The 16,133-nt window shown below is 40.9% G+C and overlaps 1 long non-coding RNA gene across 1 annotated transcript in view; it reads left to right on the top strand.

The window, feature by feature from the left end:
• LOC137144433 (uncharacterized) overlaps nucleotides 1-9,552 on the top strand; it is a 243,897-nt gene extending 234,345 nt beyond the window's left edge. Inside the window, exon 4 of the long non-coding RNA XR_010917400.1 lies at nucleotides 9,075-9,552. This is a non-coding gene — a long non-coding RNA (uncharacterized lncRNA). The remainder of the gene's footprint in view (nucleotides 1-9,074) is intronic.
• The last annotated feature ends 6,581 nt before the right edge of the window (nucleotides 9,553-16,133 follow it).

A 16,133-nucleotide genomic window follows, 5' to 3' on the forward strand; every position in this document is an offset into this window, starting at 1 on the left:
CCAAAACAAATTTAATCAAAACCTATCAAAATCCTTTTCTGGAGACCGTGAATATTTGTTAAAGTCTCTGATTTGGTCAAACAGTCCTCCTTGGCGTGGCAGACAGGGTTAGTTCTGTTCTCCAAGTCTGAGTCGGGAATGACCATCACTCTTCTGTTTTAGACTGAACAGACACAGAAGGGAGAGAAGAGACAGGATAGTAAAGATGGAGGAAATACGGTTTTTGTTGATGCTTTCAGTATAGAGGGAGGCTGGTCGGTCAGATAGGCATTTTGGGCTGGGAGGTCAGCCAACACAGCTGTTGCTCATCTCTTGGATGAGGAACATCATTTGTTTGGTGTGGTCAGGTCCCTCTCTGTCACTGGTTCTTCTCAGGCTGGGCATAGCTGGATGGGCCATCTCATCTCAGCATGATGGGGCTCTGCAGTGCAGTTAATTTCAGGGTCAAGTGAAAAGCTGAAAAAGAGAGAGGTAAGATAGGAGGCAGAAAGGATCACAGGCAGGAGGAGAATACACAGCAGGATCTCACATGTATCAGGCTGAGATCGTTGCTGGTGCAGCGATCATGGTCAAGTATCCCTACTGGAATACGAAGGTCCCAGCAACAATCCTTCCCACAGTGATGGTAAAAAGTTTTTTCTTTTTTCTCTCCCACAGTCTCCTTTTAAGGCCCCCAAAGAAAACGAGGGGTGGAATGGTCCATCCTCTCATTATTTTGCCCACCAGTTAGGACTAACTTCCAAAGCACCAAGTTTGGTCCATTCATTTCTGATCCTCTACCCCTCCTATTTACCAGTCGTAATCTTAAGGCAGTCCTTGAGTGGTATCAGTAAACCTTTTTGTTTAAATTAACTTGACCTTTCTGTCTCCTTCATATATCTTTATTCTTAGGCAATTTTATATAACAAATCATTGTGACAATTCATAAACCTTTATCTGTGTTTCACAGTTTAGGCTGACAATTACAGTGGGCCTGCCAGGCTCCAGTTATTAAAATGGCTTTTGTTCCCACTGTAGCTGTCACTACTGAACCTGGAGCCTGAGAGACTGCAGATGAACTGAGTGGTTTGACATCTGGGGAAACTATTACCCTATTTATTATGTGTATTCAGACACTTAACTGGGGTCATATTTCACTCATATGATGTCAGTCAGGTGTAATGTCATAGCGGGAAGATCTGACTACTTATAGCGCATGTATCTGAAAAGCAGGTTCTTCCCAATTCATTTCTCGGCAATGATTTTTCCCCTTATTATATTTTATAAATCCCTCTAATGTGTATTTATCAGTCTCTGCAGTGAGGGCCTGATCTTGAAATCAGTAGGACAACCCATCAGCCTGATCCTACAAACATTTACGCACAAGAGTAAGGGGGCAGTGGCTTCAGTCGGACAACTCCCAAAGGAAACTATTCGCCTGTGTAAGAGTTTGCAAGATCAGACCTTTGGTAATTACAGTGTGGCACAGACAATAGTCAGAGTTGGTAAATGATCAGGGAAATAATATGAATCTACATTTTAATCCATGCTTTCCACCTTTTATTTGACATTGAAAGATAAGTCCTTTATTCTAACCGCCACCGTGGAGTGTCTCCACAACATTAAGCAATGTCAAACGTCAATCCTTAAGTCTAAGATACACAGGCTGACCAGATGTGGAACTGAATTTTTCTGAATTTATCATCCTACACACCGCCATCATCGTAAGAGTAGAAATGTCCAGTGATCGCACTGAGTGGATGATGAAAAGCTTTTGGGCGGGAGGGAGTCAAAACTGATTCTTGTATAAGAATAAAAGTGGGAAACCTTTCCAAGATTGCTGAGGCAATCTCTTGGCTAATGTGAAAGTTTATAGTTACAGCACCACTTCCACAGTTCAGGGCTCATGTACATGGGGGGGGGGGGGGGGGGGAAGCCCAGACTAGTTCCTCCACACTGCTCTCTTGTGGACACTGTTACTCCGCACACAGCACGCCTTTCTGTGCTTTAGTTTACTACATAGCTAAAGCACCCAAAGGCGCACTTTGTGCGGAGTAAGAACATCCACAGGGCTGTTAGTGGGGAGTAGCTAGTGCACTTGAAATTCACACCCAAGCTTACTGCGCACTAATGTCTCTGTGTAGTTAAGCACTTAGAGATGTTTGTTCTGAATGCTGGGTGTTCAGTTTCTGTAGATTTCATCCTCTCGTGGTCATGGCTTAGACCCAGGGGTTCTCAACCTGCCTTTTGCAAAGAGGTATCAGAGGTGCAACCACCAATGTTTTGAACATGTGGGACCTGAGTACAGAAAGGTCCACTGTTTAATTAAGCTCTAGTTAAACATCTGGTTGGTCCATATGTATTGATAAATAGGACGGTGATCCTAGCCTGAAAGGAGTCAGATTTGGGGTGGTTGGGGGATGGAAAATCATGAGAACCGTGGGGCTGGATAAAGATTTGCCACTGAAAGCTATTGCTTTAAACAAGGCTGTGCAAAGTGAGCTGTGTGGGACTTTCAAACCCGTTACCCACGCTTTACCTTTAGCCACTTAGCCAGGCTGCTTCGCGGCAGTGTGGATCATAAGCCACGTGAGAGTTCATCTCTACAAAGATGGGGGAGTGGGTGGGACGGCTCTGTTTGTGAAACATCAGCTAGAATAAAAGTGGCTGGCATTGCACCTGAAGGAGCGTTGGTAATCACCCCGCATCCAAATGAATAATGAGCTGGAATAATTACCAGCCTGAAGATGAATTCACACACTGTTTTGCCCATGATGGTATCAAGGATAACAGGTGTTGAGTGTGCCTGGCAGGGACAAAGATTAAAGATTATTTCATTATCTGGATTCCTTTAGGCAGAAAAGTCTTGTGTTTTATCCTGTCATGAACAGAAAGGTCTAAGTAGCGGCTCATTCTCCTCGTGCTTTGATGGTTTTGAAGCTGAGTTTCTGATGGAGAGTGAATATTGTTTAATCTGGCAGAATGGTCTGTCCTTGAGAATTCAGCAACTCTCTCTCTATCCCTGCACACAGCCGGATGCCTTTCCAGAGGCCCATGTAAAAGTGCATTTAGGGACGCCACAAGAGACAGTCAGCAACAAGTTTTCCTTTTATTGAGGTTTAGATTAATTAGGGAGGAGGTATTTGAACAGTTACTTCACTTAGAGACCTGCTGATGGAATATTGAGCATGTTTCAGCCTCATTGTTTCAATATTTGCGCAGAAATATTGTGATGAATTTTAATGGGAGTGCTTCATATTCTTCTGTTTCCTTGTGGCCGCTGTTATACTTTTAGTTTTGTATTAAAGTACTGCCTGGAGGCGAGGGGCTCCATCATGCTAGACACCTGTACAGACATATAACAGAGACCATCCCTCCCTGAGGAGTTTATAATTTTTTCCTTACACATATTGTAGATAGGACTGTCCCAGAGACACTGAACTCGATGTACAGACTGGGGGGTGTAACCCATTTTCAGGTGGAGGTTCTGCTGGCCCAAATATCATGGAACCATTTTAATCATTAGCAAGCTAATTTCCATCCGCAAGCCAGGGAGTTGTGGGGACACAACCTCTCAGGGCTCACACCCAACTCCAGTGGATGCACATTGCTGGTCACAGTACAGGTCAGTGCCTATAAAGCTACAGTTGATCCCATAGCTAAGATGAGGTGAAGCCTGGGGAAATCTCTGAAACTGTTCTTTGGGGTTTGCAATTTGTGTGTTCGAACCTTTTCCCTATTGAACTTTTCCAAGCACTCCCCTCAAAGAGTGTTCAGACTTAGCTAGAGAAATAGTTTTCTTTTTAAATGAAAACTAGGGCTATATATTAGTGACAGCAGATCCTTCTTCCTCCCTTGAAACCTAGATTTGTTCAAGTGGGTGCTCTTCATTCAATACATATATCATTCTCCTTCCCTCCCTGTCCTTCAGACTTACTTTTCACTCTGTCCACTGTGTTCGATTTTATTTGATTATTTTCTTTCCCCCTTTTCTTTCGGTCTCTCCTTAGCCACTCATAAGCCTAACAAAACTTCTGAACCCACAGAATTCAGATGGGTTCAAAATTGGGCATTTCACCCATCTCTAATTCTTAGGTCAGGGAGTAAAGCTGGTATCAAATTATTCATCTTAATCATAGGTCTCCTAACATCCCCAGATTCAAAGGCATGTTTATTTTTCTCTGCATTTATGCCTCTGGTATTGTTAAACAAAAACCCCAGCATAATATTGTGTGAAGCACACTGTACCCTGGGAAGATTGTGGCTGGTGCTGATGATATGACTGTATGGTGGTGGTGAATATGGAATTTTTGTTCCCTATACTATATACTACGCATTCTGAACACAGCCAATTACATGTTTTAGGAGTGCTGCTAGAATGAGCAAACACCGAGAAGAAATCCTTTCTAATACTAAAAATAGTAGTTCCATCCGTCCACGACTGGCAAACCTTGCTGAAGCAGGGATTGGAAATTTGAATTGCACCTACATGCAGTGTAAAGGCCTTATGGATATTTCACTTGCCTGTACAATCAATCGTTCTGCTTTTTGTAGCAATGCTTCCATGCAGATAGCAAAAAATGGTGATATTCAATTCCCATTGGTAAGGCATCAATTTTGTGAAGCTGTCTAAGCTTCTTCTCTTTGCCTTCCAGCAACACCCTTATAGCTTTTACCAGAATTTTTTTATAGGGCCAAAAATCTGCCTTTGGATAGTCAGATGCAGTTCCCATTGACTTCAGAAAGTGTCATGCATGCATGTCCAAAGGCAGAATCTGGCCTGCAAACAATGGAAGATACTCAAAGCCTCTTCAAAATACAAAACTAGGCTTTTAACATCTTTCACCAAGACACTTGCTCAGGGTCTAAGTGATTGCCATATAGAGGGTCAGGAAGGAATTCCTCCCAGCTCAGATTGTCAGCAAACTTGGAGTGGGTGGCGGCGTGTAGGTCAATTGCCACAATTATCTTATTTAACCATTTTCCAGCCATTGCAGGGGCCTTGAGCACTGGTGCACCTTTGTTCTCCTGTGAGTTGGAATCTTTTGGTCTCATTTCGGTTGCTGGGTTTACCGTGCAGGTGCTGGGTGCTGTTGGTGGCCTGTGATACACAGGAGGTCAGACTAGATGTTCTAGTGGTCCCTTCTGGCCACAGACTCCATGATTATGACTTTCTCATTAGCCTTCCAGTATTTCTTCTTCTCATCCAAACTGGAGCTAGAAAAGGAAGAAGACTTGGACAATTCAATATTACTTAGATGCTTCTGAACACGAGAAATGGCCTGGCTGTGGTTTTAATTTGGGAGTTAAGAAGAAGCTCAGGTTAGCTTTTATTTTCTTTCAAACCAATTTTCTCATCCCTAATTATGTTCCCTTATACATTTCATGTAGCACTGCTGTTCTACTTCTGAAGATGCTTTTTTTTCCCCCCAATGATTACTTTAAAAAACCTTACATAATTAATAAGGGCTATAAATATTCACCATGCAATTTATCTTTTAAGTATGAATATGCAATACATTTGCTGAGGAAAGATAGACTGGAAAAGGGTTCTAGAACTGAGAATTAAAATAAATATCAAGGTGAATCTAGAATCAAGAGTCCAATATTCCTAGGCAAGTGCTGTACTCTGCCAAGCAGTGAGTTAAATGAATGCGGAAGAGGATGCTTTACATTCAGTTACCCACAATTCTTTGTATGGCCTGCTGCTGGCCACTTGCTAACTTCATTTTAGATGTAGACAATGACTAATAATGGCTTATAAACTAGCACAGGGTGTTCAAACACCCTGCCTAGGGGATACAGATGGACAGTGGGACACTATTTGAGCCCAAAAACTTGAATAACAGACACATCAGAGTTTGCTGTACTCCCATGGGCTGCTCACAAGTTGGGGGTGGAATATTATCCTTTCCCTTCAACCAACACCACCTGGATGTTCCTCGTACGTAACAAGATTATCCAGGTTCTATGTCCAGGTGGGGTGAATTTCCCCCAAGAAACCCAACAAATCACTGAAATGTGTGTCTGTCTTCATGCTACAAGGTGATGGTGGATCAGAGCCTCAAAACTGCCCTTTACTGTCCTTGATGTATCCTCTGGGATGCAGCTGCCGATTTAGATGGGCAAAGGCAATTGGCACAGCATTACCCTCGGGATCCTGACCTTCAGCAGATGGGGAAAAAAAATCCAGTAAGAATTATTGCTAAACTTCCAAAGCCACCTGCTTCCTCTGCTGACCCAACCATGGTTTTCCATACTGCAGAGAATCTGACCCAAAGGCTGTCTGGAAGCTCCCCTGGATCTGGACCATTACAGAGACCATTCTTGCCCCTTGGTTGTTCCATACGTATGCACACAACATACAATATAGAGTAAGTCCTATGTCTTCATTCTGCTGTCTATTGCTGTAATAAGCCACTCCACCACCACCCTTTTTTAAAGTCTTCTTACTGAGATAAGTATTTGGTATCCAATTATATTTAAAGCCTGATATTTGAGCTGAAAAATGAGTACAGTTGCCTCATTCCAGCAACAAGAAAAAAGTTAAAACTTCATTTCGGAACATAACCTCCCTCTACACTAATCTGTGAGAGTGACAAGTAAATAGAATTATGTAAATGATGATATACTGTAGTTGTCTTCATTCTACTGTCCATTATGCATAAGGATGAGAAATTCAAGGATTTTGCCTTATTAAGAGACAGCTGTAAACAGTTGTGTGTGTAAAGAATTAAATGGATTGCTAGAGTTGCCATCAGGCTGATGGGAGTTCGTGCAGTTTTTACCAGTGAACGCCCACCTGATGCGTAAAGTGTCTACTGAAGGTCAATGATTGCTCCGATTCCGGGTTATTTAATATCTTAGGTGAGCTGCAGAAAATGTAACAGGTACCTTTGTAGGGATTATTTATATTTGTCTATTGATGCACATTTGATGGTAGGGTAAAGGAAATGACTGAATGCTCTGTTAAAAAATTCTATTCATGTCAGTTTTATGGAGCAGGAATGAAGGAGAATCTTTTGTTTTAAGGTTAATTTAATTTTACCAGTTTGTTTTTCTTTTCTTTTTTTTTGTTTTGTTTCCCCCCTTCTTCCCCATTAGGACAGGTTTGTTACTATCCTGTTTTACATGATTCATAACCATACTGGTTATGTATTTTCTTTGCAATGGGAAAAAATAACCTTGACTACTTTATTTTAATGTTTGCAGTATCTATACATTGCTTTACCAAGGGAAGTGATAGATCTGATGTCTTCAGATCAAGACTGAATGCCTTTCTGGGAAATGTGCTCTAGTCAAACACACATTATTGGGTGCAACGCAGGAGCAACTGGATAAAATTCTCCAGCCTGTATTATCCAGACTAGATGATCTAATGGTCCCTTCTGGTAATAAATCTATTGATGATTTACCTACAATTTATTATGTGAACTAGATGTAGCGCACACACAAACATGGAGCATGGTCTTTTCTGAGAGGATTTACCCAAAATGATTCTCTGATGGGCAATATAGACTCTTAGATTGCAGAAAGAGGCCCTAAGAGTGACCGCTCCCTCATGTCCCAGTTTTCCTTCTGAAAGCTGGCCCTAGTCGGGGGAGAGTCTATGGCTCATATGCATCACTGCCTCAGATGTTCAAGGTGTAGGATGCTGGAGCAGCTGGACCCAATTATTAGGAGCAGTTACAAAGAGGCAAAGTGGGCAGAAGGTAGATGCTGCTCTAGAGAGAAAGCAGCGCTGCACTCTTTGACTGTGAGGTTTTGCAACTGTATGTGTTTTCTATGGAGTATGTGTTTTGGGGAAGCAAGAGTATTGACACCCCCGAGCATCCAAAAATCATGAGTCAGGCCCCAAAAACTCATGAGATTTTAAAAAATTATTTTGGGGTTTTGTGAGGTTCTTCTTCATCTTCTGGTTTTTGAGGATTTAAAGGATCCCATTTTTGAGGTTTTTCTTCTGCCACCAGCCAAGCTAGAAATGTATTTGAATAAAAGCCGAAGTTCTCAGTTGTTACAATGCCCAGGAGGTGATGGGGCTTTAAAAAAGGCACCAGAGCTATTGAGATTCATGGTAAAATCCTGAGAGCTGGTTTCCTCCTCCCAAATGGACTGTTCCCTGGTGTTTGCAACTGGTGCTTCTGGGACGTTGCCTTACACAGGATGTCTTTAACATGACATTAATAATGATCAGATTAAAGTAGGGCCTGGTCTGGCAACCTTTTATTCATGTGAATAGTTCACTCACTTCAATAGGGCTGTTTGTGTAAGTGTCATAGGAGCAAACCCTACATGCTTACTGTATATCGGGAGGGAAATCATTTCCTCTTGAAACTCAGCGTTAGTGCTGTAAATTGACATCCATTAAGATGACAAAGTGAAACGATCCCTCGCACCTGACTAAATGAGACCTCGGACTCGTGTGTTACTGCAGCTCTGTTGCAGAAAGTATCCTCGCTTTCCGTATTGCTGAAGACAGGGCGGCACCTCACACTGCTGACCTGTGAAGGCTCCTGTGAAAGGGCGATATGGCTGAATACTTGGACACTAGGGTGTTTGAGTACTAAGTGACTATTACACACGCTGTGTGTACTGCAAGTTACAACTTCTGGAGGGTTTGGGGATAGATTTTCAAAGGCACAAGAGGCAGGTATGTGCTCAACTCTCATTAACTTTCATAGTGAGTGGGGAATCTCACGGCACTTTGTGCTTTGCAAGTCTGCATGCATGCAAGGCTTTGAGTCTGAGGCTTTCAAATCACTCCAAAGGCATTAAGTAGGCCTCCCAATATTCTTATAAGTTAAGCAGTGGTTGTCCCTATTTTAAGGATGGGGAAATTGAGGTCTAAAGATTACTCAGGTCACAAAGGGAGTCAGTGGCAGACATTTAAAGAATCAAACTTGAGCCTACAATTCAAGTAGAATAAGGCAAAAGATTTCCTAGAGAGCACTGAACCCATATTTCCACCTTCTCTGCCTTCAAAAATGTTCCCAGCAGATCTGAATGCTAACACGGAAGCTCATTTCCTGGGGTCTGCCTTGTATTAGTGGTGCCTGCATTCCCAATCTAACACCCGTTGTGTTATTTCATTTCAGAAACACGCAATACAGATATATCTTTAAGAAGAAAATTGAGCATTCAAGGAATTCAGGTGCCATGTTGATGAGATTTAAGTTATTTTGGAGAACAAACACCCTTGGGCTTCCTGGATTTTAGTACAGAATTTTGAAAAAACATCAAAGGGGGGAAAATAAATATTGATTTTGCAGCTACTGACACTTGAAACTTCATTAAATGACAGTTTCAACTGAATGTTTCAAATAATGTGATTTCATTAGTGAGATGAGGATTTGCCTATCTAATGGGAAACTCAGTTGGACTGGTTACAATGAAATACAAAACTCATGGCTTATTTTAATCAGATTGACTCCAGTTCCATTGTACTTTGCTTTTATTATGCATGATCCCATTAAAGTTACCACTGAGTTGTGCACATGCCTGGAGGAAAAGCCAAGATACTGTAATCATCATCTGATAAATTAATTCTCTACCAGTCTGGGTGACCCTTGGTTTACAGGACATTTCACTGTATAGTTATTATAATATCATTGCCATTTCTTGTGACTGATACAAGATTTCATTGTTGCCTTTTGGCAACTAATTTGACAATAGATTGTGTAATTCATTCAGAATGATTCAGAAAATCAGTGTGTAATGCAATTATATGGCATGACATCATAAATAAACATGTCTTATAACACTTCAGGAATGTGTTGCAACACATACATGGCCCATGAGCCTGTTACAAAGTCTAATCATGGCCAGGTTTGGATGGCATCAAAGCCAATGTCTGAAGTCGTCAGTGTTATTCCTCCTGTAATAGAGGTGGGAAGTGGAGAAGCCATCTGGGGATCAGGAAGGTGGAAGATTCTTGAGCCCTCTGCCCCAGGGGTGGTGGTCTACTCATCAGCCACATACCTGAACTATGCTTAGGAACCAGGATTTGGCCCGATGACAGTAACCTGTCTGAATGCAGAACACAGAGGAGTTCATAGTATTTGGTTTCACAGCAAGTCTGTAGCTATTTAGGGAATAAAACCCAAGAGACCTAGTTCCTATTCATAGATTTAAAAAAAAAAAAAAAAAGCCAGAAGGGGCCATTATAATCATCTACTCTGACATCCTGCATAATGCATGCCAAAGAACCTCACCCGGAAATCTCTTCCTCAAGCCTATAACATCTCTCCATTAGTCACCAGGTTATCCTTGAAATAAAGCAGTGTAAAAAATCATATGAAACAGTTGAACCTGTTTTCCCTCCTATTTGTTAATAATGACTGAACTATTTAAAAATGATTATTCCTGGATTAACTCCTTGTTGGCCAGATTCTTCACTGCCTTGCAACTTCGGTAGTCATTTACAAAGGAGCATAGTGATTTTGATTGGGAGCATTTCGCACTTATTTTGAGGACCTAATGCAAAACCCGTCAGTGTCAGTAGGGGTCCTGTCTGAATGAGTTTCGGATCAAACCCTACCTAGATGTACAAATTTCTCAGCTACCTTGCAACAAGTCCCACAGGCCAGATTTTTAATAGTACTGGCAAATGTTGAAAGGTCTAGATTTGTTTAGAGTGACCAGATGGCAAGTGTAAAAAATAGGAACAGAGGTTGGGAGGTAATAGGCACCTATGTAAGAAAAAGCCCCGAATATCAGGACTATCTCTCTAAAATCAGGACATCTGGTCATCCTCGATTTCTTTGGTTTAGGAGTTAATTTGCATCTGAGATTATTATGTATAGTAACCAAAAATCTTGCAGAACAGTCCTGGATTATTTATTTATTTATTAGCACATCACACACATACTTGCTTCCACATGGTTTGCAAAGTGCTGTTTAAGAAATTAAACTTTTTATGTACCTGTGATTTATGTCTTTGCCTTTAAAAGTGTGCAGAGAATTTTTGTTATAATAAATATCACCAGTATTTTTCATCCTGATCACTAATAAGAGATTTATGCTTCTAATAACAGAATATGACACGGTTAATAATTTAGACTTGTTGACAGCTCTTCAATGAAGAAAGCATTTTCCTCAGTTAACGGCCCTATTTGGATGTTAATAAGTTCACTTAATGTCCCTTATCTTTTTACATATGAATATTTCCTTAAAGAAGATGTGTTGACTTCCATGTTTTGGAAAATGCAACCTACAAAGAGAAAGTATTCTTCTTAATTCTACATGCCTAAAATGAATATGAAAAATTAGCATGCTGAAGGAGGATAGCACACTATAAAGTATTTATAAAGAATTTATCAGCTCTTTAGGAGATACACTTCTACCTACTTTTTTTAAAGCTTGCACAAGATATTGTAGATTTTCATTGGCTGTCCAATAACAATGATATATCAAATATGGTGCTAGCCCCTATATCAGTTCGACTTTACATAGAAAGATATAAAATCCAGACAATGTCCTGAGTTGGCAGAAATAAGCATGAATCTTTTAGAATTAAATAGCTTTTTTAAAAAAAACTACCTATTGAATAAACTACATACCTATGGGTATATCTCTGATTTAGACACTGAAAATGTTAAGAATTACAAATGAATTAATTGTTTTAAAATCAAGTATTTTCTCTGTGGTAGACCATGTGTCCTTGCTGTTTATATCAATATAAATTTATGTAAGATTTTAGTACTTGGGCAAGTGTTCTAAAAGAATGGTCTTGTGTAAACTAGAAACACTGAGTCTTTGAAACTAACAATTTTTCCCTTTGTCTTCAGTCAAGTAATCGTTGAATTTTTTGCTCAAAAAATAAACTTGCAACAATGAGGCAGGGTCTGTAGATGAAACAAAATCTCAAATGAACCAATGGGAACAGTTCAGTGAAGTACCTAAGTTCCAAGAAGTTAATGTGTCCCAAGAAGTTAATGTGACTTCAGCATGTTTTTAAGTGCTTTGCTGAGTCAGGGCCTAATAGCAGATTGGCAGTTATATGAGTAACTGTAGTTGGTAAAATAATCATGACTGAGCGACAGGACTGGAATCCCACCCACACAAAGGCTGTCTGTTGTGCGGGTTACAAAGAAGGACAATTGCAATAGAGCAAATAGCTCCAAAAACTTGCTGAGAAAAACTAAAGTAGGAAATTGTTGCCAGCTGGCTTTCTCCTTACACAGGTCATGTCATGTCTGTTGTATGGTATCCAGAGCCAACACAGGGCTGTACTTTAATTTCTGCATGTTAGGCTCACCCAAATACCACTGAGACTTAGACTGTGTCAGCATTTCTGCAATGTGTGTTACACTGAGCTTCGTCATAGCTCACGCACAAATAGGCAAATAAAACAAAACCAAACCCAGCTCCAGCTCCCACTATCACCCTTTACCTAGGTTCTCGTGAGAGAACACGGTAACAGAAGTTAGCATCCCTGGGAATGGAATTTAAGTGGGGGTGGGTTGGCATTTCAAGCGCTGGAACGCAATTTCCAGACATGCCTTCAGGAGACAGTAGGCTTATAGGAATTAGCACTACAGTTTAGGGAGGCGAATAGCATTTCCCAGGCAGGTAGTTACAGCAGTCACGTTAGTAGTGGAAGAGCTCAACAGATCTCCCTGATGTTCGGAGGTGACTTTCAAGAGCAACTCATGAATACTCTCCTCTGAATACCCCTAACTTCATAGCAAAATGTTTGTCCCTACGAAGCATGGAACTTTTCATCCCAAACTAGCTGCTGAGATGTATGGAGTTGATGATGCAAAGGAAAATCACCTGAGTGTTTTGTGCTCTTTTGGTTCTTTCTGATGTACAAAGAAGGTTTGAAAGCGTAAGGGGTTTTTACCTGCTGCTTTTTTTTTTTTTTTTTTTTACATTAGCAAAAATCAGGAAGCCAAATCTAGATCCAATCTGCCATAGCCATAACATTTTTCAACTGGTGTAAATTATGTAGCTCCATCAAAGTAATAGGAGCTATGATGATTTACATCAGCTAAGAATTTGGTTTGGGGCGTTCCCATAATGAAGCAAGAGTAAACTCCCCAGGAATTTTTTTCTCCCAGGCTTTTGACAGGCATTCGAGTTAAATCGATGTTACCAAATGAGTTCTAAGAGTGGCTAAAAATCCCTTCCTCCCTCAACAGTTCACGTTTCTATCCCTTATGAGATCTGAATCCCACTAATTCTCCAATCCTCCAAAGCATCCTCTAGAAAAAACAGGGCTATCAATCCCTGATACTGCTAATGTATGAAACAATTGGCAAGAGATCCCCCAACCCCTCCAAACAAAATGTCCTCTTTGTAATCCTTAAGAAAGCCACAACAATGAAATTAGGGGAGAAATTCCAATTTTTCTCCTTTTGCAGTTGATCTTTGAAAAGCAGGAGCAATGCTCATATCTAGGTTTATAAAACTGTCTCCACTGTTGAAAACTAGGGCTGGTCAAAGTTGGAAGCTCCATCCCTCGGGTAATACTTGTATTTCAAAACTGGTTTTCTCCCCCAAACTGGGACAAAAAGTCAAAATATTAAAAAATGTCAGTGAATGGAAAGTCCTGAAAAATGTTGATTTGTAATGTGAAAACTGCATTTTCAGTCAACCCTCCCCACCCCCACCCCCAATCATTTTTTATTGTAAAATTCCAAATTGGCTCTACTTGAAACCTGTGGCATCAGAAGCTGTTGCTGTCTCTTTTAAAAGCCTGTCCCTAATCTACAGGAATGTCCCTGATTCATCTGACAGCAGTGGTGGTAGCACTGATTGAGTTCTCTCCTTGAGTTCCTTGCCATTATCTGTAACCCTCCAGTTGTGGTCAACACACAAACCACTTACTGTGTAAATAGGTGAGAAGCATTTGGTTCTAAACTGCCGCTCAGTGGACAGACTGCTGCAAGATTCGGATGAAGCAGAGGACTGATTAGTACTAGTTGAAATTTTTCAACCAAAACTTTTTCCTAACCCCTCATATCAAGTTTGATTAAAAATGAAAACTTAATTTTCCGTAGCACTTTTTATCTATTTTCCAGGGAGATTTTAAAATGAAACCAAAAAATTAACTCACTTTATTTTGATTGTCAAAAACAAGTTTTTGTTTTTTTGTTTTGGTATTGTGATGCTGGCAGACCAAGTGTTAGCTCATGCTAGGGTCTCACTTGAAGGCTGACAAATACATCTCTGGGATCAGTCTGATTCACCTGTGTAGTATTGTTAAAATAGGTATTAGAATGACAAGAATGTGTTTAACACATGCAGTGTCTCACCAGCATTCATTAAATTATCATCTCACTCATGCCATCTGTATCTCGTATTGTATGGTAATATTTGAGTATCTATATTGTGCACCTCTCTGACTGCGTAAATCACCAAACAGGAGGGAGGTATTAACTAGTGTGAAATGCTTGACTTCCAAAAGGAGTACCCAAAGGACTCAGTGACTTCATGGTTAGTGCCTGAAGAGTTTACGCTTGATACTTGGTTAGTGAAATCCAAGTATGGAACTCACAGCCAATTTGGGATTCCTAACCGTCTGCCCTCGGGGTGATACTCATGCTCTTGAATCACTGCGGGCAGCTTCACAGAAACTTCAGATTTTTTTTGTTCCTTTCCCTTTTTTTGCCACTGGAGTAAATGATATGTAGGTGTTTTCGTTTCCCTTTCCTCCCCCCTTTCCCTTTTTCCACTTAAACTTAAAGAATAAAGCTGGGGGGAGAGAGGAGAAAAGCTGGGGGGAGAGAGGAGAAAAGCCAGATATTAATTCATTTTATTACACTTAGGAGCAAGAAGATGAGAATTTGGAGGGGGAGGGGGGCGAATTCAAAAATTATATTTTCCAAAAACAGGTTAGCAAAAAATCAATAAAACGTTTGAGCTGATGAATGAGTGAATTTGGATTTTCTTCTGGTCTTTCTATCCCTCCACGGCATTATGTTGCTTTTAGTTACTTATGTTAGCACCTCTCCATCTTTAGAGGTTTTTAAGGAGCGGCTTGACAAAGCCCAGGCTGGGAGGATTTAGCTGAGGTTAGTCCTGCTTTGAGCAGGGGGTCGGACTAGATGACCTCCTGAGGTCCCTTCCAACTCTAAGATTCTATGATTATGTGGTAGGTGTTTTCCAAACACTTAAAAAGGGCAGTTCCACTCTGAGTAGCTCACAACTGAAGGACAAATGCATGGAATTCAGGGATGGGAATAAAAAAAGGCAATCGACTTGTATATAAATTGCCTATCAACTTGATTCACTGTGGACAGCAAGCATGAGTAGGGTTTTAAGAGGGACTTAAAAGTAGACAAGGTAAGAGCCTTGTGACTGAATTTAGGTAGGCATACCATGCATAGGGGGCTGTGTGAAAGGAGGCAGCATGTTCGAGAGAGAGTGAGAGGGCAAGTTTGGGAGCATTGATGGAGAGGAGAAGGTAGAGAGCAATGGGGAAGCTCCACCTGAGAGGATATGTAGAGAAAGCCACATGTGTGCGGTGCTTTGAAGGTGGGGTCAAGAAGCCTTCATTTTATTACACTGTTGATGAGAAGCCAACGGTGGGATTAAAAAATGGGAGTTGTGTGATCAGACTGATCTCCAAGGAAGCTGAGTTTCGCAGCAGTGCTTTGTATGGACTCAAGCAGGGAAGAAGATATTTGCTAGATTGCAAAACCCAGTAGTTCAAAGATCCTGTATCTCAGCCACTGATATCTTCTTAAACCTGATGGTCCAAGGATCTCAGCAAAGTTGGTCTCTGAAAGCCTGATCTAATATTCTATGATCTATGAATGCACATTGCAATTTAATTGTTAGCCTTGGTGCAGGGTGAGAGGAAAAAACCCACCAACATATCCAGGTCTCTGCTGTGTCATAGGCAGCTCACGAAGGCTCCACTGCTACAGAGACATACTCATTTGATTAACTTTATATACAGTGAGCATTTCTGTTGAGGTAAATGGCACTACTCCAGTGCACTAAGTTAAGCATGTGCATATGTCTTTGCAGGATGGGGGCTAATGGCTTTTTATTTATTCGAGATGGATTCAATTGATAAAGTTCCACTCTGGATCCAAAATTAGCTGTGTAGAAATCTAGAGAGACCCCAGAATCAGCCGTGCAATTTGGAGCTGAACTCTCTCTAGGTCTGAGCGGTAGCATTTGAATCTGTGTACATGTGTAGT

This window comes from Emydura macquarii, unplaced genomic scaffold (assembly GCF_026122565.2).
Source record: "Emydura macquarii macquarii isolate MOO-44397 ecotype Brisbane River unplaced genomic scaffold, CSIRO-AGI_Emac_v2 contig_3451, whole genome shotgun sequence".
Lineage (NCBI taxonomy): Eukaryota > Metazoa > Chordata > Testudines > Chelidae > Emydura > Emydura macquarii.